Source organism: Rhinopithecus bieti, unplaced genomic scaffold (assembly GCF_001698545.2).
Source record: "Rhinopithecus bieti isolate Rb0 unplaced genomic scaffold, ASM169854v2 scaffold_9899, whole genome shotgun sequence".
NCBI classification, from domain to species: domain Eukaryota; kingdom Metazoa; phylum Chordata; class Mammalia; order Primates; family Cercopithecidae; genus Rhinopithecus; species Rhinopithecus bieti.
Window position 1 is genome coordinate 6961058 of NW_016806979.1, and position 8373 is coordinate 6969430.

Sequence of the window (8373 nt, forward strand, 5' to 3'; positions counted from 1 at the left end):
CGCACTCCAGCCTGGGCGACAGAGCCAGACTCCGTCTCAAAAAAAAATAAAATAAAATAAAATAAAAAAAAGAAAAGAAAAGAAAGAAAACCAGGTGTGTGATAGTGCGCTCCTGTAGTGCCAGCTACTTGGGAGGCTGAGGTGGGAGAATTGCTTGAGCCAGGAGTTGAAGGCTGCAGTGGGCTCTGATTCCACCACTGTGCACCAACCTGAGTGACAGAGCAAGACCCTGTCTCAAATGCACGAATGCACAAACCTTTGACTCAGTAACCCCATCCCTGGGGCTTTATCTCTAACAAGTAAAAACTTCAGGACACAAAGCCAATGGCTATCAGGAAAAACAGGCTTAAAATCGCTGTCTAGGGCCAGGCACGGTTGCTCACGCCTGTAATCCCAGCACTTCAGGAGGCCGAGGCGGGCAGATCATTTGAGATCAGGAGTTTGAGACCAGTCTGACCAACATGGTGAAGTCCCATCTCTACTAAAAATACAAAAAAATTAGCCAGGCGTGGTGGCCCATGCCTGTAATCCCAGCTACTCAGGAGGCTGAAGCAGGAGAATCACTTGAACCCAGGAGGTGGAGGTTGCAGTGAACCAAGACTGTGCCATTGCACCCCAGCCTGGGCGACGGAGCGAGACTCCATCTCGGGGAAAAAAAAAAAAAAAAAAAAAAAAAAAAATCCTCTGGCTAGGATCTCAGCTTGTCTCCTCCCCCTACACCTCTCATCCTCTCAATCACTCAATTCCCTCCCAGCCCACCCCCTGGGGTCCTGGACTGGGATGGATGAGTCACAAGGACCTGGGAGCTGGCAGCGCCACGCTTAGGGCAGGCTAGTCTGGAGGGACAAAGGAGCGATATTTCCGGGATACGGAAACAAGGGCGAGAGATAGTCACCGCAGGAAGCGCTCAGCTGGGGCTCTGCCAAGACAGAGCAAGGGGGTCAGCCTGGCCAGACCGCCCAGACAGGCTGAGCTGGAGGCCCCAAGGAAGCGGGGATGTCCCTGCCCCTAAGCCTACCACCCAGACAGCCCAGAGTCCTTACGGGGAGACATTGATGCCAGCCAGTCCTAGCCACTCCAGAAGACCTGATCTAGGATTTTAGAGTCAAACATCCCCAGATTTGAATCTTGGCTCAGTCAATCCCAGCCTCCATGTTCTCATCCAAGCATTGGATGTAATAATAATTCTAAGGCCAGGCATTGTTTTTGTAAATAAAGTTGTATTAGGGGTGGGCACGGTGGCTCATGCCTATTATCTCAGCGCTGGGGGGTTGAGATAGGAGGATCGTTTGAGCCCAGGAGTTTGAGATCAACCTGGGAAATTTAGAAAGACCCTATGTCTACCAGAAATTTAAAAATTAGCTGGGCATAGTGGTATGCACCTTTAGTCCCAGCTACTTGGGGGGCTGAGGCAGCAGAATCACTTAAGTCCAGGAGTTGGAGGCTGCAGTGAGCTAGGACTGCGCCACTGTACTCCAGCCGGGGTGACAGAGCAAGACCCTGTCTCTAAAATAGTAATAGTAATAATTCTAAACTCTCCAGACACATGGGCACAGGCCTCCGGTCCTTTGTCCATTTTGCCTTTCAGAGCATTCCAGGAGCCATCATCCCTCTAACTGAACCCAGTGCCGTGGCCCTGGCTCAGCCCCTGCACACTTGCACCTCAGCCGCTGCCTCTCGTATGGTTCCTGTGCTGGTCCAGAGGAGTCTTTCCATTACAGACTCTGTCCAAGTCCCTCTCCTGCTCACACTCCATGTCTCCCTATTACCCTTAGAACAAAGTCTAACTCCTTAGCACGTCTGTGACTCCCCTTTTGCCTCCTGTTATCCTGGACTTTTTAATTCTCTGAAAAAGACTCAACATGCGTTAATTCGTGCTATGCCCTTGGATTAGAAAGCCTTTTTCATGTCTAATGAACCCTTCTTCTTCAGAAGCCCAGCTCCAGAGGCCCACTCCTCCAGGCAGCCTTTCCTGATGCCCCAGGTATAGCCCTTGCTTCCCCTTTTGGAACCCCCCCTCCAGCCTTATCCCTCCCTCTTTCCAGCCCTGACCTTAAAGTTCTGACTGTCCCAGGCTGGTGGTTCCTCAGGAACCGGGTGGGGGCTGAATACAGGGGTGGGGGTCGAGCAATTAGCGGATCAGGCCCCCTTCCTGACCCTGAGGTCCAACTGCCTGGCGAGTCTCAGACTCTTTGGGGATTTCCTGCAGCCTCTATAAATAACCCCCATGGCTGCTTCCCACAAACCACCTCACCCTTCTTGGAAAAAAGGGATTGTGGCCAAGGACCTCAGGCCAGCTGTGTGCCAGGGCCCCGGGGAAGGCAGGCGGGGCCCCAGCATCCTGTCCAAAGAGCATCTCCAACCCTATCCAGACACAGGCCCAGCTCACCCCTCCTGGGAGCCTTCAGGACCCTCCCCCCTTGGAGCCCACCCCTCCCCCACAGATCCACGTTATTGCTTTTCTTTTCTGGGCATCAGTTTGGTTTCCTGATGGGGGCAATAGTAACATCCGTGGACTCAGTTCATGATGTGACCCTTTCCACTCTGGCCACCGCCCCTCCAGCCCCAATTTGTTGATTTGGTTGAACAAGCAAGGAAATGAACAAATAATGACATATTGCCAGGAACCCTGCAAATAAAATCAGGCCTGGGTCTCCTGTAGTTGGGTGGTCGGGAAACTCTGCTGGCCTCGTTAGGCCCTTGTCACGCCCTCTGTCTGGTAGGGATGTCTCCCAGGCTCTGTGTCCCCTGAAACCACAGAGTTTCTGTCTTCAACCTCTGGAGGTGGACATCTTTTTCTTTTTTTTTTTTTTAACGTGAGATGGAGTCTCACTCTGTTTCCCAGACTGGAGTGCTGTGGCACCATCTCGGCTCACTGAAACCTCTGCCTCCCGGGTTCAAGCGATTCTCCTGCCTCAGCCTCCCGAATAGCTAGGATTACAGATGTGCACCACCATGCCCGGCTAATTTTTGTATTTTTAGTAGAGCCGGGGTTTCACTATGTTGGCCAGACTGGTTTCCTGACTTCAGGTGATCCACCCACCTTGGCCTCCCAAAGTGCTGGAATTACAGGCGTAAGCCACCGCGCCCGGCCCCGGGGTCTCCTTTAGTTGTGTGGTCAGGAAACTCTGCGGGCCTCCTTAGGCCCTTTTCGTGCCCTCTGTCTGCCACGGATGCCTCCCAGGCTCTGTGTCCACTGAAACCAGAGGGTTTGTATCTTCAGCCACTGGAGGTGGAGATCTTTTTCTGATTCCAGAAAAGATCCTGATTCTCTTCGAGACTCAGTTTCCACCGCGGTCAGGGGAAGTTAACCATTCACATGCCACCAGGTGGGTGCGGGAGGCCTAGATCCGCTCTCTGAGGGTGGGGCACCCGGAGCGTTGATGGGAGGATCGCCGTGGACCGCCTCTGTTAGCGCGACGCGCCCTCTGCTGGTCGGTCCCCGCCACGTCAGGCTCCCCAAAGAATCTCAGACGAACCCCTGCCTATCTGATCCCTCCATCCCTCCTCCAATGGTCTCCCTCCTCTCTCTCCTCCCTTCCTCTGCTCCAGCCACTCTGACCACTTCTGGCCGGGCGCGGTGGTTCTCGCCTGTAATCCCAGCACTTTGGGAGGCCGAGGACAGATCACTTGAGGTCAGGAGTTTGAGACAAACCTGGGCAACATAGCAAGATCCTGTCTCCACGAAAAAAATTAAAAAATTAGCCAGGCGTGGTGGTCGTGGTCCCAGCTATTCAGGAAGCTGAGGTGGAAGGATCACCTGAGCCCAGGAGGTTGAAGATTACAGTCAGCCATGATTGTGCCACTGCATTCCAGCCTGGGTGACAGAGTGAGACCCCACCCCAACCCCCCTCCTCCCCCATAAAAGGCCAGGCATGGTAGCTTACACCTGTAATCCCAGTACTTTGGGAAGCCAAGGCAGGAAGATCGCCTGAGCCCAAAAGTTTAAAACCAGCTTGGGCAACATAGTGAGAACTCATCTCTAAATTAGCCAGGCGTGGTGGCACATGCCTGTAGTCCTAGCTATTCAGGAGGCTGAGGTAGGAGGATCACCTGAGCCCAGAAGATGGAAGCTACAGTGAGCCATGATTGAGCCACTGCAGTCCAGCCTGGGTGAAAGGGAGAGGCCTTGTCTAAACAAAAACCAAAACAAAAACAAAAACAAGAAAACGGTCGGGTGTGGTGGCACACACCTATAATCCCAGCTACTCAGGAGGCTGAGGCAGGAGAATCGCTTGAACCTGGGAGGCGGAGGTCGCAGTGAACCACAATCACGACACTGCAATCCAGTCTGGGCAACAAAGCAAGACCCTGTCTCAAAAACAAAAACAAACAAACAAAAAAACAAGCAAACAAACAAAAACCCTGACCATCTCACTATTCCTTGAACACACTGTGAAGTTCCCGCATCAGTGGGATATGTAATCCAGTGAAATATGTGTCAGTGGGATATGCACATGAAGGGATTTGCATATTCAGTGCCCTCTGCCTGGGGTGCCCTCCCCAGCCTCCTCTATCTGGCATCCTCACCATTCAGATCTCAACACTCGTCACCTCTGCCAGGCAGCCCACCCTAAGTTGCCTGACTAGGTCACGTCTCTTCTTTATGAGCTCACAAAGCAGCCATCAGGCCAGGTGTGGTGGCTCCCACATGTGATCCCAGCTCTTTGGGAGGCTGAGGTCTGAGGATCACCTGAGGCCAAGAGTTTGAGACCAGCCTGGGCAACACAGCAAGACCCCCATCTTTACTTAAGGGGGAAAAAAAAAAAAGGCCAGGCACTGTGGCTCATGCCTGCAATCCTAGCACTTTGGGAGGCTGAGGCAAGTGGATCGCTTGAGGTCAGGCATTCGAGACCAGCCTGGCCAACATGGTGAAACCCGTCTCTACTAAAAATACAAAAATTCGCCGGGCATGGTGGCACACACCTATAGCCCCAGCTACTAGGGAGGCTGAGGCAGGAGAGTCGCTTGAACCCGGGAGGCAGAAGTTGCAGTGAGCCGAGATCGTGCCACTGCACTCTACCCTGGGCAAAAGAGCAAAGGCTCCATCTCAAAAAAAAAATGCAGCCATCATACCTCACTGTAATGACTTCTTGTCTCTTCTTTTTGTTGTTGTTGTTTTGAGGTGGAGTCTCGCTCTGTCGCCCAGGCTGGAGTGCAGCGGCGCAATCTCCGCTCACTGCAACCTCTGCCTCCTGGGTTCAAGAGATTCTCTTTTCTCACCCTCCCAAGTAGCTGGGACCACAGATGTGCTCCACCATGCTCAGCTAAGTTTTGTATTTTTTGTAGAGATGGGGTTTCACCACGTTGGCCAGGCTGGTCTCAAACTCCAGGCCTCAAGTGATCTGCCTATCCTGGGTTCCCAAAGTGTTGGGATTACAGGCGTGAGCCACCATGCCTGGTCTCTTGTCACTTCTTTAATGTGAACAGGTACCAAGCCTGTTGCTCCCCTCTGTGACCCCAACACCCTGCCTGCTCCACAGGAGGCCCTCAGCAAACTCAGATTTGTAGTCAAACAGACTTGTGTTCAAACCCCAAAGCTGGGGGAACTCCAGGAAGTAACAACTCCTGTAAGCCTCAGTTTTCTCATCTGCAAAACTGGAAGAAAATAGCCATGACATCGTGCTGTGGTGAAGAGTTAATAAAATAGTGTGTGCGATGCTGGATGCAGGAATTTGGTGAATATTCATGGAGTGAGTGAGTGAATGAATAAAGATTCAGCTTGTAGAGGGAGAAAGTCCCCTAGGTTTTGCCAGTCAGATTTTTGTTTGTTTGTTTGTTTTGAAACGGAGTCGGAGTCTCCCTCTGTCGCCCAGGTTGGAGTGCAGTGGCACCATCTTGGCTTCCTGCAACCTCCGCTTCCCGGGTTCAAGCAATTCTCCTGACTCAGCCTCCCAAATAGCTGGGACTATAGGCGCGTGCCACCACACCCAGCTTATTTTTTGTATCTTTAACAGAGAAGGGGTTTCACTATGTGAAGCAGGATGGTCTCGATCTTCTGACCTTGTGATCCGCCCGCCTATGGCCTCCCAAAGTGCTGGGATTATCAGCATGAACCATTACGCCCGGCCTTGCTAGTCATTTTTAAGATACAAGAGGTTGTCCTGGTGTGGTGGCTCACACCTATAATCTCAGCACTTTGGGAAGCTGAGGTGGGAGGATCACTTGAGTCCACGAGTTCAAGGCCAGCCTGGGCAACAGAGGGAGACCCCATTTCTATAAAAAATAAGAAATTAGCTAGACATGGGACATGGTAGTGCGTGCCTGTGGTCCCAACTACTCGAGGGGCCAAGGCAGGAGAATCCCTTGAGGCTAAGATTCAAGGCTGCAGTGAGCCATGAATGCGGCATTACACTCCAGCCTGGGCAACAGCGTGAGACCCTATCTCAAAAATCATTAATTGATTAATTAATAATTGAACTAATTACAATTTTTTTTAAAGATACAAGAGGCAAGGTTGGGCACTGCGCCATGTGCATGTAATCCCAGTGCTTTGGGAGGCCAAGGTGGGAGGATTGCTGGAGCCCAGGAGTTCAAGACTGCAGTGAACCATCACTGCAGTCGAGCCTAGGACACAGAGCAAAACCCTGTCTAAAAAAGAAAAAGATAGAAGAGGCAAAATGTCCAGACTAATCCTACATTTTTCATCCATTGAGGTACAGAGTAAAAAATAAATTAATTTTTTTAAAAAAAGGGTGGGTGTGGGCCAGGTGCGGTGGCTCATGCCTGTAATCCCAGTACTTTGGGAGGCCAAGGTGGGTGGATCACGAGGTCAGGAGATCGAGACCATCCTGGCTAACATGGTGAAACCCTATCTCTACTAAAAATACAAAAAAATTAGCCAGGTGTGGTGGCGAGCGCCTGTAGTCCCAGCTACACGGTAGGCTGAGGCAGGAGAATGGCATGAACCCAGGAGGCGGAGCTTGCAGTGAGCCATGATTGCACCACTGCACTCCAGCCTGGGGGACAGAATGAGATTCATCTTAAAAAAAAAAAAAAAAAAAAAAAAAAAACCCAGGCGCAGTGGCTCACACCTGTAATCCCAGCACTTTGAAAGGCAGAGGTGGGTGGATCGCCAAGTCAGGAGATCGAAACTATCCTGGATAACATGGTGAAACCCCATCTCTATTAAAAATACAAAAAATTAGCCGGGCATGGTGGCGGGTGCCTGTAGTCCCAACTACTCAGGAGTCTGAGGCAGGAGAATGGTGTGAACCCAGGAGGCGGAGCTTGCAGTGAGCCGAGATCGCACCACTGCACTCCAGCCTGGGCGACAGAGCGAGATTCCGTCTCAAAAAATAATAATAAATAAAAGGGTGGGTGTGGTGGCTTGTGCCTGTAACCCCAGCACTTTGGGAGGCCAAGATGGGCAGATCTTGTGAGGCCAGGAGCTTGAGACCAGCCTGGGCAACATGACAAAAATCCCATCTCTATTAAAAATACAAAAGTTAGCCAGGTATGGTAGGGCACACCTATGATCCCAGCAGCTTGGGAGGCTGAGGCACGAGAATGGCTTGAAGCCAGGAGGCAGCGGTTGCAGTGAGCCGAGATCGCACTACTGCACTCTAGTTGCCCAGGCAACAGAGCGAGACTCTGTCACACATACACACACACAGAAAAAAAAAGAAAGAAAAGAAAGACTAAAGACTAAAAAAGGAATGAGCCAGGCACAGTGGCTCACACCTGTAATCCCAGCACCTTGGGAGGTCAAGACAACAGGATGGCTTGAGTCCAGGAGCTCAAGACCAGCCTGGGCAACCTAGTGAGATCCCCATCTCCAAAATTTTGTTTTTTCAAAAAGAAATAACAATTTGTAGAACAATGAACACAACACCATTTATATATAAATCACAAGACAAACATATTTGAAAGATACATCCACAAATATGCAAACATTCAAAGTTCCGGAAAGACACACATTAAGCCATGACAACTGGAGAAGGGCTAAGGAAAATTTTCATGTTGAAACACTTCTGGGGCCAGTCGTGGTAGCTCACGCCTGTGATCCCAGTACTTTGGGAGGCTGAGGTGGGCAGATTACCTGAGGTCAAGGAGTTCAAGACCAGCCTGGTCAACATGGTGAAACCTCGTCTCTACTAAAAACTCAAAAATTAGCCGGCCGTGGTGGCCCGCACCTGTAGTCCCAGCTACTCAGGAGGCTGAGGCAGGAGAATCACTTGAACCTGGGAGCCAGAGGTTGCAGTAAGCCAAGGTCGCACCACTGCACTTCAGCCTGGACGACAGAGTGAGTCTCTGTCTCAAAAAAACAAACAAACAAAATAAAAATAAAAAACAACAACACCAAAAACAATAACTAGCCAGGCATGCTGGCACATGCCTGTAATATCAGCTACTCAGGAAGCTGAGGCAGGA